General features: G+C 38.5%; 1 protein-coding gene across 3 annotated transcripts in view; it reads left to right on the top strand.

Annotated features, from left to right (window-relative positions):
* The first annotated feature begins 2,037 nt into the window (after nt 1-2,037).
* The window catches only part of DENND2C (DENN domain containing 2C), a 73,062-nt gene continuing 60,085 nt past the window's right edge, over nt 2,038-15,014 (top strand). For 2 of the 3 annotated variants that reach the window (XM_063105957.1, XM_063105956.1), the window contains exons 1-2: nt 2,038-2,113; nt 5,670-5,796. The gene's annotated coding sequence lies outside the window, so the exon portion shown is untranslated. The remainder of the gene's footprint in view (nt 2,114-5,669; nt 5,797-15,014) is intronic. The other variant, XM_063105958.1, reaches the window with a different exon arrangement.

The raw sequence follows: 15,014 nt of genomic DNA, 5'->3' as shown, positions 1-15,014 counted from the left end.
TAGCCAGATTATACTAGTACATATACAACAACTATGTTGCCATCTAGTGGCTAGGCTGATATTTCATTCAATTTATTTAATAAACAATTACTGATTAAAAATCTAAAGTATCAGGTACTATTCTAGACACCAAAGACATAAAGAATAACATTTCGTGTCCCTACCCTCAAGTTGTTCACAGCACGAAGTTATAGTGTGACTACAAATGTGAAAAAGAGAATTTTGTGAAACATCTCAGAAAGTAATGATGTTTCAAATGGAAGAAAAATGAAAAGCAAATTCTTGCTTTCATGTTTTCACATTCTGTTCAGGCAGCCATAAGCATAGCTGTGACACTGACAGCATGTTTGTACTAGCCCTGATGTAAGAATCTTCCTTCTAGTTTCTGAAGTTGAAGTACTGTTTCCTGAGTATTTGTAAGTCCCTTAAAGAACTTGATTTTTTTTTTTTTTTTTTTTTTTTTTTGTCGTTTTTTCGTGACCGGTACTCAGCCAGTGAGTGCACCAGTCAGTCCTATATAGGATCCGAACCCGCGGCGGGAGCGTCGCCGCGCTGCCAGCGCAGCACTCTACCAACTGCGCCACGGGCTCGGCCCAAGAACTTGATTTTATTTTACCTTGGCCTCCTTATCAACGGAATTGCTAAATTAAACTCTCAATTCTCAGGCTTAAAAGGGCATTAACTACCATTATGTATATCTCTATATTACCCATGAGAGGACAGTAGAATACATACATGTGAATTAATTTATTAAAACCATACAACAATCCATGACAGATTTGGTTTCAAATGAGTATTTTGTACTTGGAATTCAATCTGTCTCATTTTGCTAAGTAATCTTTCTGAACGCAAATTCAAAAGATAAATGTCAAAACCACCCTTTTAGCCCCAAATTTCATCTAAGACAATCTGGGAGGTTTTCTTTTCTTTTTTTTAGAGGGAGCTTCCATAAAGATCAGTGTACAAAATTTAGAACAAACAATAATCACATTTATTTCCTCACTGGACGTTATTTTAGAAAAAAAAAAAAGTGTTGTCATTACGTTTTTTCCCCCCCCATCATAGAATATGATTCCTCTTTTATTGTCCACAGCTCACGGTTTGGGATATGCTGCCTTTATTGTTTTGGTTAAGTTGGCTTGTGACAGTCATCTGTAATGTGTAACCAAACACCTCTCTTTCTGACAGTCTTCTATTTTGGTACCTCTCTGTGAACAAATGTGAGAATAAATTAGTCATCAGACCCAAGAGGCTCCGGGTGGGTGGACTGGGGAGGGGCTGGGTGGGGCAGGTAGCGAGTGCCTGGGAAACAGGCTCGACTCATCCTTGTCTTGCAGCCTTAGTGAAACTGGGCTACTGCTTGCAGTAGGCACAGCGCCATGCACATACCTGAGCAAGAGCGTGTTGCAGGCGGAGTGCTTATGCCTGTGTGTCTCAACAGGGCGTGGGGGCCGACCTCAGGCATTGGGAGTAGCAAAGGTACCCCTGCTCCGGGATTTCAAGCGTCAGGTGCTAGGAGCGTTACTTGCATCTCTCTACGTTTCAAGTTGAAACTGTACTGCATTGTCCGAGAAATGTTTGTTCCTCGAGTTCAGCCAGAGAAACGATGCTGCTGTTTCGCTGGAGACTGCAGGCCAACTGAGCCCCGTGGCAGGCGACAAGTCTATGGTTTCCTTGAGTGAGGTGCCATTTGGATTCCTTGATTAAACTAGGCTTTATCTCGCACGTAAAGTGTAGGTCCGTCGCCGTGGGGCTGGGCCGACAGCAGGCCCTGTGAGTGCGATGGAGCTCCGGCTCGAGGAGCCTGCCTGCTGGGGCCGCAGCGTCGAGGTGACCAGCTCTTAGCAACGTTCCAGCCCGGACGCGCTGACTCGAGGCGGGAGGTTCCCCTCACGAGGAACTCGGGCCGCGCCGGGGCCGAGCGGAGCGTGAGGGGTGGGAACAGGAGCCAGTAAGAACCAGGCTTTGCCGGGCCGGGCGGGGCAGGGGCGGGGCCTCTGGCGGGCCTGCGTGGGCGGGACGGAGCCGAGTGGGACCGGGGAGACCGGCGCCTTCGCGGAGAGGACTGGAGTCTTCCAGCTCCGCCGCGGAGGCAGCGTCGAGGCCCAGGCAGGTAGGAGCGGGGTGATCCGCGGCGGGGTCTGAGGCTGCTGGGGCTTCGGCCGTTCGGGGCGGTTGGGGTCTCCCGCTGGGCCACGGACGCGGGGCTGCGGGACTGCCAGGTGCGGTCCGCGAGCAGTGCGGGAGTCGGCCTGGCAGGGGTGTCGGCCCCGCGCCCCGCTGTCTCGCCACCTCCCGGCCCTGAGGGACGCTCTGGTGTCTGGTCCCGCCGACGTCGGGCTCTGGAATGTCTTATCGTGGGCCGCGGGGGCTGTGGGAAGCCCAGCTGAGGGTCTCTTGGCTGCTCACCTCAGGGACCCGGGACCCCTCTGCCGAGCGCCCGTCCCGGGGAAGAGAGAGGGAGCGCCCCGCACCCAGGAGGAAACGCGGGCTTTCGCCAGGATTAACCAGGGAGTTTGAACTTCGGCATGCTGAGACCATGGACTTAAACAATTTGTTGTTGTTGTTGCTTTTTTGTGTTTTGATTCTTAGCAGAATCTGACAAGCACAATACTGGAAGTCGTCAAGTAGGAATTTAATTTTAAAAACCGACAGTACAACATCTAAGAGCATTTGAGTAGCTAGTACAGCAGATGATTAGATTATGAGTCAAAAGCCTCGAGTCTGGAGCCAGAACTCATATACCAAATGTGATATTTCGGTCAGATTGACTTTTCTGGGACTCCGTTTCCGTAACTGTAAAACTGGGAAACTCATGCCTGTGGATATTCTGAGAGTTAAATGAGATGAGTGAAAGAAAGCATTCTACAAATGTCAGGTATTATTTGACCATGCACCTGGAGCGTGCATATTCTGTAAAGCATCTACTAAGTACCTGGCACATAGTAGGCACTCTACAAACCTTTAACTTAAAGCTAGTGATTCACCTACAGTGTTTTAAGGTGATAAATCTCTGTATACTGTGTAAAACTTTAAGCTATTTTCCTACAAAGTCCCCATTGTTTGAAGTGTGGTCTATTTTTAACTGGTTCCTGAAATTTTCTAGAAGAGCCCACATTTATCGATACAAGGTTGCTGAATCATCTCCTATGAAGTTTGGTAGCATTCAAATGTTCTGCTTCTTTGCTTTGGGTAAATAGCTGTAGTTTAAGATACATGGTAAGAGGAAGCTGGGAGTATAATTTTCAAATCAAGATTTTCATTTGTTTCTGTAAATTGAGGGGCTGCTTATGGGAAGATTTAAGTCCTCCAAAACAAAGTTAATATATAGCAGTATTTTTTTTTTGTACAGCCTTTATCATCCGAGGATACTTCAAAAAGTCCATGGAAAAATGTAAATGAAAGATAATACGAATCTTTCCATGAATTTTTTGACGTACCCTCACAGACATTTACGTTCATTACTGTGGGTATGTGTGTGAGGGCTTTAGGGGGAAGGCAAAAAAGAAAAAGTAGTTTATAGGGCCGGCCTGTGGCTCACTTGGGAGAGTGTGGTGCTGGTAACATCAAGGCCATGGGTTCGGATCCCTATATAGGGATGACCAGTTCGCTCACTTGGGAGGTGTGGTGCTGACAACACCAAGTGTCAAGGGTTAAGATCCCCTTACCGGTCATCTTTAAAAAAAAAAAAAAGAAGAAAAGAAAAAGCAGTTTATAACCAGCAAGCTTTTTTCTAGGGATACTTGTAGGTGTGTTCTGAAGTAATTTCTCAGGCAGAAACCAGGAAATGCGCTAATTGTGTCTCCTGGTCTTTCATTGGTTTTTTTGTGTGTTGAATGTGGCAATAGATTTTTTAAATGCAGAAATAAAGGAAGAATATTAGTTTTTCTGATTGCCAATAGGTAGGTTTCTAAAGCTAGAAATTCATATTAGTTTTAAATGATCCATATTGAGTCATGTTATGGCAAGAATTTTAGACCATTGGAAACCAAGATCAAGTTAAATGAGGGAGGAGAGGGAAAGTTACTAGTGAATATAACTTTTGTGTTGCTTTTAAAGTTTTATTTACATGTTTCAATGATTCAGTAGAAGATGGGTGTTTTGAAAATATTTTAAAACACCAACTTTAAATGTGTATTCCATATATACATTTTTGTGTGATGTATAATTTGTTGATGTTGGAGGTCTGAAGCCTTCTACATTCACATTATTTATTGAATACTTATTGTATTCCAAGGCACAGTTTTAGCACTTATATCATATTCACATATGAGCAGGATCTAATTCCTTCCATCTAGATTATACTCTACCAAGTGGGATGAGATAAGTACCAAAAAGCTGTTTTAAAAGCTGAGTATATATTTAAACAAACAAACAAACAAACAAACAAAAAACCTGATGAGGGGCTGGCTGGTTAGCTCAGTTGGTGATAGCATGATGCTGATAACATCGAGGTCCAGGGTTTGTTCCCTGTACTGGTCAGCCGCCAAAAAAAAAGAAAAAGAAAAAGAAATGCTGATGATAACAGTACCATCAACTAGCATTTATTGGGACCTACTCTGTGCTGGGCAGTGTTCCAAATTCTTTACGTGTATTAGCTTATTTAATCCTCACAACAGTACCATGAAGGATATTATTATGATCCCCTCATTGAGAGGCATAAAGAGTTTGAGTAACCTCTATATCAGACAGCCTAGGTAGCAGAGGTAGCATTCATATCAGTCAGGCTTCAAAGACCCTGATCTTAACTTCTGCACTGTACTGAGTTTCAAATTCTGTGAGTGAGATACAAACGAAATCCACATTAAAAGAGAGTTCTGTAAAAAAAAAAAAAAAAAAAAAAAAAAAAGGTTCTTCAAAAATAAGAAAAAGAGAGAGAAAAAGACACTGGTATTGCAAGATAAAGATGAAGGCATGTCCAAGCTACAATTTATGCTTTGTATGTAAGAACTTTTTTTTTTTTTTTTGCTGGTGAATTATGTGGGATTCTTTTTGTTTCTAAGATCTCAGTCACTCAGTAACTATAATTATTGCATTACCTTAACAGTATATGAGGTGCTTATTTCCCAATAAGAAGTTAAAAATATCTGTTCTCAGACCATAAGTTAAATGTTAGATTCAAGAAAAGAAAATGTTTCCCTGTTTTCAAGAAGCTTATAACCAGACGTATATAAGTCCCTACAATTTCAGTGTTATAAAAACTATAACAGAGGTATAGATGAAGTTTAATGAGAACACTGATTAGGGAAAATAGTTCTACATGTGGTAGGGAGGGAGATTAGAGAGATCATACCATAGTTGAATTTGGCTTTGAAGGATGAACAGGAGTTTGCTGAGTTGGGGAAGGAAACAGAAGATATGAATGAAAACAGGGATATATGTGAAAGCATATGGTATGTTTGAGGCATGTGTTGTAGTCTGTTGTCACTAAAGGTCAGAGTGTATAGAGATGGGTGTTTGGGGTAAAGGGGATGGTACCTGGAAATAAGCTGGAAAAAGAAAATAGCAGAGCTTGGTTGCTGATCACATTAGGATCACCAAAATTGATAGGTAAGTGTGGGGTTTCAGTTCCCCTCATTTGGAATAATGAAATGAGTGATTATTCCATCAATATCTTTCAGTATACAATATGGTGTTAAATGCATTTTTTATTTTTTATTTTTTGACAGCTGGCGGGACAGGGACCAAACCCTGGACCCCGGTGTAATCAGCACCATGCTTTAACCAACTGAGCTAACTGGCCAGCCCTTTGTTAAAGGTACTTTAACAGGATATATTATAAAACAACATATTTAGGTAAGTAAAAAGTTATGATTCAGAAAAGAGAAAAAAAAAAAAAGTCTGCTGGTGCCAGGTGGTAAAGAGACTGCTGAGGACTTTGGACTTGATTCTAAAGACAATGGAGTCAGTGAAGGGTTTTAAGTGACTAGGAAAGATAACATGGGGGTGGTATGGTATGGAGGCTGGGCTGAATAGAGATAGTGCAAAAGGTAACCTGTCTCCTTACCTTTTGCCTATCTCCATTCAATTCAGCCTTCTTGGAAGTCAGAGAGCTTTTTTTAAAAAACGAAGTCTTTGTCTCCTGTAAATTTAGATTATCAGTAAATGTTTGCTGGTTGATTCATCTTGACAACCAACCTTCCTCGATCTTGGCTCCAAATGGCTTAGCCATTTCCAAAATTTATATTAATCTTTAAAGAATGAAAGTTTGCCACTACTGAGGTGACTCAAAAAGAATGTGTTATGGTTTTGAAGACATTTTCAAAACAGGCATTTAAAAAATATTTTTCTCCTTTGTAGTGTTGTTAGAATAAGTATATGGTCTTCTAAGGCAGGGGTTGGCAAGCTTTTTCAGTGAAGGGCTAGATAGATAGAAAATATTTTAGGCTTTGTGGACCATACAGTCTCTGTCGCAACTACCCAATTCTGCCAAAAAAAACCCCAAAAAACAAAAGTAGCCACAGACAATACTTACATGAATAAGCATGGGCAGTGTTCCAATAAAAGTTTACTTATGGACACTGAAATTTGAATTTCATGTAATTTTCATGTCACTAAATGTTATACTTCTTTGTTTTTTCTCCCTCAATCTTTGGAGAATGTGAAAACCACTCATAACTCAGAGGTCTTACAAAATCAGGCAAGCGGGCCAGATATGGCCCATAGGCAGGCCATATTGTTCTATGGGATGTTCTTTGAAATACTTGGATTTGTAAGTTTAGTTTTAAAAAAAATCATGGTTCTTCAAAGTTATTCTTTCTGCTTCTAAATTATAGTACATTTCTTAAAACATCTGAAAAATTTCATTCATCTTCCATATCTCATATAGAGTGAATAGAAAATATTCCCTTTGTTGTTTGGAACCTGATATACAGAGAAATAGTGTAATTTGTACATTGTCAGAATCAAAAATATTTTTGAAAATATTTTTCAATATCCAGTACTCCTTACTGAACCAGTGAAACAGTGATCTTTTTGCTTCAGTGAAAGGGGGGAACACTGAAACCTGGGTAAAATAAAAGACCAAAACTTGGAGTGTCCTGCACTGGTTCCCAGAGGGTTGGACAGGATGGAAGCTTTTGTCTTTTTCTTCTCTGGCTTAAACGAATAATTTTTATCTTAAGGAAACTAAAATATGAAGTTTTTCTCCACTTCCTAGGCATCATAGCAGGTTGTACGATTGAAGGACTAAGTAAATGATGTGAGATAAGAGAAGGAAATTTGAAGGACTTATTTTCGCACACCTAGCTCTCCCAGGTGTTCAGTTGATTTGCAGGGAGGAAATTCAAAATTTTTTTTCCTTATCAATCTTAGATTCCTGGTTAGCAGCCTGAAAATAGTATTTTTAGCATCCAGGTTAGGCAATATTAATCCAGCTATATTACTTTAAGGTTATCATTTATGCTCTATTTTTTAAATCTGGATTTCTGACTTTCATAGTTTTCATAGCAGTGATAAATGTTTGCAATGGGGAACATGGAGGTAAATTATTACTAGTTTTTCTCTAACGTTTGAATTCATAGAAATGACATATTTGTGGGCTTTTAATTTGTGGATGTTAAAATTTAGGATAGATTGGTGAGTGCGTCTTTATGTTTGTGTGTGTGTGTGTGTGTGTGTGTGTGTGATTTTTGCTGTTACTTAAAAGGGATTTGCTTTTTTATCCTTCTTTCTTTTTTCCTATTGGAGTACAAAAACAACCTCCCTCCCCCAGCTGTGTGGGATATATTTGAATTGGTTACTTAGCAATCTGAAACATAATTTTGTATTTAAATATTAATCTGTGCTCTTTGATATTCTGCTTAAATAAGGGTCTGTTCAGGCTGTAATAATAGGGTTTGTGGGGAGGAAAAGACATAGACTGCTCCACAACAGTATTTACTGAAAATTCCCTTTTCTCTGGTCCCTAAACTGTAAAAGGTAAAATGGAACAAAAGAGGAAAATTATGTGAATTAGAGTGATGTCAATTTGATCATAACTGTAATATGGTGGTTATCATTGCATAGTTAATTTATATTAATATAATTCAAGGTCAAGCAAAATGAGGAAGGATTTTATCTACTCTTAGTAAAAATGATGTTCAGCCGGGTTTTATTTTTGAACTTTAAATGCGTTATTCAAGTGTGATATTTTCAAGAGTTCAATGGTAGTTGTAATTAAAAAATCAAACTAGATCAATTTGTCTTTAAAATTTATTGTTTTATTGAAGAAAAAAGCATGAAATAAAATATACAGAGGCATGTTCAATAGATGGATCTGGAAGTACAAAAATGTTGAGGAAAATGGTGACTTGAGAAAAAGTATAAGACTTTTAATGAAGATTATGAAAATTATTTAAAATATGGTTTTATCAAATGAACAAAACCTGACTAGAACGAGACTGTGTATTTGTAATAATGTTGCAAATGAAAATTTTAAATATTTTTAGTAAAATTCTTGAAAAATAAAAAGAAAAAAAGATTCTTGGAAACATAGCGTAGTGGACTTTTTGATAAGCTCATTTAAATATTTTCAAAGAAAAAAAAAAAGATAAAGTCATCTCAATTTTCTGTTCACTCATGGACTATTCCTGAGGTTCATTATTGTCTTATTTAGTTGCATATCAGTGGCTAAGAGAAAAATGGCAACATATCTCTTGAAAAAAGTATTTATCTAGAATGCATAGATGTTGTGTTTATGATTTTTGATGATAAGTTAGCTGAAAATTAAAATTTTCACTTCTTAGTGATGAAATACCTCTATTATGTATCATTACAGGACATTTCAGCAATTCTTGTAAGGTGATTAAAGTCTGGTACAGATTTTACAATCCAAATTGATGGGATCATCTTATAAGTTGTACTATGCTTTTAGTTGGTGAAGATAATTAATATGGAGGGCTTTTTTGTGTTGTTTAAATTTAACCACAACTATATGGGTATATATTTACAGAATTTAGAAAGTGAATTGTTGATCCTCATAAGTTAAACTGGGAAAGTGTTTAAATATAAGTAATACAATAGCAAATATGGGACTGGCTGGTTAGCTCACTAGGGAAAGCATGGCGCTGATAACGCCAAAGTCAAGTGTTCAGATCCCTGTACTGGCCAGCCACCAAAAAAAAAAAAAAAAAAAAAGAATAGCAAATATGATTAGAAAATGTAGTGCAGTTATTTTAGCGTGGTTGACACTGCTAACAGTGCTTCCCCCCAGGGTCATACTTATGTGGTTTTTGGGGGTTTTTTTAATTGAAAAAACTGATTGTATATATCTGTGGGATACAGTGTTGAATATCAACACCTGTCACACTTATGTTTTAATGCGTATCTTCTCAAAGCACCTTCTAACACTCAAGGGGAGGGAGCAAGAAAGAGAGAAACAGATGCACAGATGTACAGTCAATTAAAGTCAGGGCCGACCAGTGGGTGGCTCACTCAGGAGAGTGTGGTGTTGATAACACCAAGGCCACAGGTTCGGATCCCTGTATAGGGATGGCCGGTTTGCTCACTTGGGAGAGCGTGGTGCTGACACCACCAAGTCAAGAGTTAAGATCCCCTTACTGGTCATCTCTTAAAAAGAAAAAAAAAGTCAAAGCAATACAGCTGGAAGTGTAGGAATCCTCCTGCTTTCTTCTGAATGTCCAAGGCAGCAGGACAACTGGTCTTATTGGAGCTTTTCCTCCAGCAAAACAACAGGTGGGCATGGGTGAGCACACTGCCCAGCAAGTTATTGCTGGGCTCTCTTTTCTGTCTCATTTGTTCTAAGAGCTAAGAGTGCTGTTTGGACTTGCTGTTTTATGTATCACAAAGCTTTGGTATGCATAGAAACCCCCCTGAATCTCATGGATATATTGAGAAACATTGAAAGTTAATTATATTAACGGAAGCTTACTGAGTAGCTAAATCTAAGTAGAAAGAGTATATTGCTGTTTTTACCATTCACAACAACTTATTGTTTCAACAAGGATTTTCAACCCTGACCCAATTAAAAGCAAAGGATAAAAATAGACTCCATGGTAAACCTGATAAGTGCATAGCATTGTCCTTGTGTTTTCCATACTGGAATTGATTTATGAACAGGAAAGTTTACCTATTTCATTAAGTTGAATCTTTTTTAATTTTAATTTTTCATATTATTTATTTTGGAATTTTAAATGTATTTAAATAATGATGAAATTGTATTTGATTTTAACTTTATGCTGTCCTTTATCATATCTGGTAAGGGTGATTATTGTTTTGTGAAACTTCTGTTTCAGCAGTGAGTGTTTGTGTGTATATTGTGATGCCAAATGTATTTCTTACCATGAGTTTTGGTCAAAAAAGTTCATCAAACGCTGGCTTGTAGTGCAGAGGAGGAGGATTTGATTCAATAGGTGGTCCTTCTCTCCCACCAAGCAGGCTCAAGACCCTTAGGAATTGTTTGTGTGTGTGTTCAACAAAACCATACCAGCATACTCTTCTGCTCTCACTGTCCTTAGACAATCTCTTTGATTTTCCATTCCTTCCCCCTGCAGTTAAGATTGCTTACTCGGTCTCCTCCCCTTTTGATATTAGGCGTTCCTACTTGCCTTGCGTTTATTGCTTGCCTCAAACCCAGTTTCTCTCCTCAAAAATCCCTCCCCTTACCCCAGTGCCCCAGACTTCAGTTTTGCCCTCATCATATCACCAGGTTCCTTGGCTCCACTGATCTACTGTTATGTGCACTAAGAAGCAAGGCATTACCCCAGGTGGAGATAATCACTGCTTGTATTAGTCCATTTCTGTTGCTTATAACGTAATACCCAAAACTGGGTAATTTGTAAAGAAATGGGATTTATTTCTTACAGTTTTGGAAGCTGGGAAGTTCATGGTACAAGGGGTGCATCTGGTGAGGACCTTCTTCTTGATAGGGGCTCTGTACCGAGTGAGTCCCTTGGCAACACAGGGTATTATATGGTGAGAATATGGCAAGAACAAGAGACAGCTAACTTTCTCACTTGCTCTTCTAATAAAGCAATCAGAACCACGCCTATAATCACCCATTAAACCATCAACCCATTACTTCCTGAATGGATCTATCCATTCACTAGGGCATAGTCCCCTCGAGATTCAGTCACCTCTTAAAGGCCCCCTTTTCAAATACAATAATTGGATATCCCACCCTCTTAAAACTGTTACAATGTGTGTCAGGTTTCCAGTATATGAACTTTTGGGGGACACATTTAACCCATAGCATGGTTTTTCTATCATTGGCCCCAGTTTACTTTGTTTACTTTTGTGCCCAGCTTCAGGAGGGAGTTGAAGAATCATGTAGACCAGACCCTTTATGATCATGCTCTCCAACTTCAATTGAGTGTTCTTCCATTAATCTCCTATTAACTACTCAGCTCGTTATTAGGCAGCTCTTAAAGATTTTATTCTCAAATAGCCAGGCCGTTTCTCTAACTCTTAACATGGTTATTTTTATTTTCGTAGATTAAGGTCATATGATATGAGCAAGCTCAACTGAGTTGGTCTTGGTACTCATTTTACACATATCTTCTCACCTTTCTTCCACTTCCATAAAAACTGCTATCCTTCTCAGACCCCCATGTGAGCCTTAGCACCTCTTTCTTCCATGAGATTTAACTTTCCCTTCCTTCTTCCATGAGTTTATTATATCCTTCAATATTTTTTACTGCAGTTTTAAAAAATTTAGTTTTTCCCAACTTTAAAATGTTTTATTTGAAGTTGCTTCCCCCTTTAGTTTTTATTATCCCTTTCACTGACTTTCAAATAAATGTTGTGTTTATACTTTCTTCACTTTCTCACTGATTTTCTCCCTGAGTCTTAGCTGTTATCTATCCTCACTGCCCTTTTGAAACCGTTTATTTAGTGCCCTGTTACCAAATACAAAGACCTTTTCTCCGTTCTTATTCTCCTACATATGTGACACTGATCTGCCTCTTTCTTTTTTTTTTTCAGGACTTTTTCCTCCCATGTTATCTGTGGTCCGTATTATTCTGATTTTGCTACCACTCAGTAGCATTGCTCCTACTCTTTATCTGATGCTCTTTTTTCTTCTCCTCTGTGATCCCTAATCATGATGAATGTTTTCAAAGATTTGGTCTCGAACTCTTTGATTTTTAAAAACTCTCAGTTTAGAGAGTATATTCTTGCTTCTTTTTTCTCCACACTGTCTATTTTAAACCTTCTTTATTCTCTGTAAGTCTTTGGCTTTTCCATCTGCCACTTTATTCTTAGCAGATAATCATGCCTCTTATTTCAAAGAGAAAGTAGAAGTCATCATATGGGAAGTTTATCAATGTATAGCCCCTAGACCTACAAATTTACCTTCATCCTTATCTTTCTTTTGTCATTATCTTCTGTTCCAATGGAAGAACTGTCCCTCTTTCTGGCAAATGCTTGTCCCTCCAGATCCCACTGGAGGCCCATGCCCTCTCTCCCTCTTGGAGTCTTTGCTCTCTACCTTTCTTTCTCTCCTATATTCTTCTGTCTCCCTTCTCTCTCCTGTCTTCTCTACTAACTTCTTCCCACCAGTATTTAAATAAGCTTAGTTCTTTTCTATCTTAAAATAAAAAAGCTTTCTTGAACCTCATGTTCCTATCCAGCTACCACTCTATTGTCTACTTGCCTGCTTGGATAAACTCTTTGAAAGGATTTTCTATAGTTGCTGTTTCCTTTCTTTTTTCCCCATTCACTTCTCAGTTCACTGTGATCTCCGTTCAGCCTCCTCCATGCCATTGAACCTGCTCTTGCCCAGGTCCTAATGACCAATAGACATTCATGTCTTTATCTTACTTAATCTTTTGACAGTACATCTGTCACTGTTGACTACTCTTTTCTTCTTGAAAGAGTTTCTTCCTTTTAGCCTCAGTGATCCCACACACTCCTGGTATTTTTCCCTTCTTTTGTCTACTTTCATGACTTAAATTACCATTTATGATACATGAGGACTGACCCAGAATGTCCAAGAACTGACCTGTTCTGGATTAGTAATGTTTTTGGAGTTTATAAAGCTTAATTCCAACAGAGCATGATAATATGTAAAAGTCATTTTAACAATTATAGTATGATTATATAGTAATAAAGGATGTGTGCTATGGTAATGGTAAGCAATAAGTGGGTTTGTAAAGTTTACATGGAAACCACAGTGAGATGCCACTACCTACTAGAATGGCTAAAATTAATAAGATTAACAATTCCAAGTGGTGGTGAGACTGAGTGACTAGAACTCATGTATTGCTGGTGAGAGTGTAAATTGGTACAAGCCCTTCGGAAAATTGTCTGGTAGTGTCTACTAAATTTAAACATATACCTATCCTATAACCCAGCAATTCTATTCCTAGATAATAACAAAAAGAAAAAAGTGGTTACGTCTATCAAAGACACACGGTGAGGGTACTGCAAATTGTTTGTGGAAAAATAGAATCAAAAGATAATGCAAATCTTTCCATGAACTTTTCGAAGTACTCTGTATAAGAATGTTTACAACAACATTCTTCATAATAGCCAAAACCTGGAAGCAGTCCACATATCTAACAGCAGGAAAATGGATAAATAAATGTTTATATTTCCATTAAGTGGAATATACTATACAGCAATAAAAAAAAAAGAAAATGACAGCTATGTATGACAATATGAATGAATCATGCAGTTATTATTTTTTTTTTTTTAATTTTTTTTTTTTTTGTCTTTTTCGTGACCGGCCCTCAGCCATTGAGTGCACCGGCCAGTCCTATACAGGATCCGAACCTGTGGCGGGAGCGTCGCCGCGCTCCCAGCGCCGCACTCTCCCGAGTGCGCCACAGGCTCAGCCTATGCAGTTATTATTTTGTACAAAAAAAACTGTACACAAAAGAATACATAGTGTATGATTTTGTTTAAATGAAATACAGTTGGTTAGAGCATGGTGTTATAACACCAAGGTCAAATGTTCAGATCCCTATACTGGCCAGCCATCCAAAAGAAAAAAAAAAAACCCAAAAAATGAAATTCAAGCACAGGACAAACGAATCCATGGATAGAAGTAAGAATGGTGATTCCCTCTGACTGGGAAGGGAAATGAGAATGCTTCTGAGATGTTGAGTGATGGTTACACAGCATATACGTACGTAAAAGTTCTTTGAGCTGTGCACCTAAGATTAGTGGACTTTATGTGCTTTATGTACTAGGGTACTTCAAAAAGTTCATGGACAGATTTGTATTGTCTTTTAATTCTATTTTTCCACAAACTCTTTGAAGTACCCTCACATTTTACATTAAAAAAAATTAGAGCCTTTAAAAAACCCTGGCACATAGTAGACACTTGATAAATATTTGTTGCTAATGTTCTCTTTGCCAAGAATATCCTCTTTATTTTGTTCATTTGGTAGATCCCTTCTCATCTGTCAGTAATCTCATTTAATAATAAACTGCCTTTAATTATATATAAATGTCATGTGAATGTGTTCATATTTTATTTTCATGCATAATTTTCTAATGGGACACAGAATGTGTAGTGAGTGATACATTAGAGAGCTTTCAAATTATGGCTCTGTCACTTAACCATTTGACTCTGTACCTCAGTTTTCTGTCTGCAAATGAGGATGATAATATCTGCCTGTGGCAGAGATTTTTTTTTTGCCTGTTCTAATATCTGTTCTCCTAAGTAACAGAACCTAATTTTTTGGCTGGGCACATTGCAGGATAAAAGGATGAAAGATTTTATTTCCCAGCCTCACTTGCATTTAGTACATGTGACTAAGTCCTGGTCAGTGAACATAAGCAAAAGTGTTAAATGGGACTTCTAGGAAGGCTGCTTAAACGGAGCTGCCTTTTTTCCTTTCTGCTTCTTGGAATGTGGATATAATGGCTGGATCTCCAACAGCTAGTATGAACTATTAAGTGATTTTGAAGATAGAAGCCATGCATTGAGGATGGCATAGCAGAAATATAGTAGCCTTGGGACATAATGACACCTTAGACTGACTTTTTTTTTTTTTAAGTGACAGAGAAACATCTGTATTGGTTCAGCTACCTACTGTTTTCAGTTCAGTTATATGTACCCAAACTTA

This window comes from Cynocephalus volans, chromosome 8 (genome assembly GCF_027409185.1).
Source record: "Cynocephalus volans isolate mCynVol1 chromosome 8, mCynVol1.pri, whole genome shotgun sequence".
Taxonomy (NCBI): domain Eukaryota; kingdom Metazoa; phylum Chordata; class Mammalia; order Dermoptera; family Cynocephalidae; genus Cynocephalus; species Cynocephalus volans.
The sequence above is the reverse complement of the archived record's forward strand: the minus strand, read 5'-3'. Positions and strand labels throughout refer to the sequence as shown.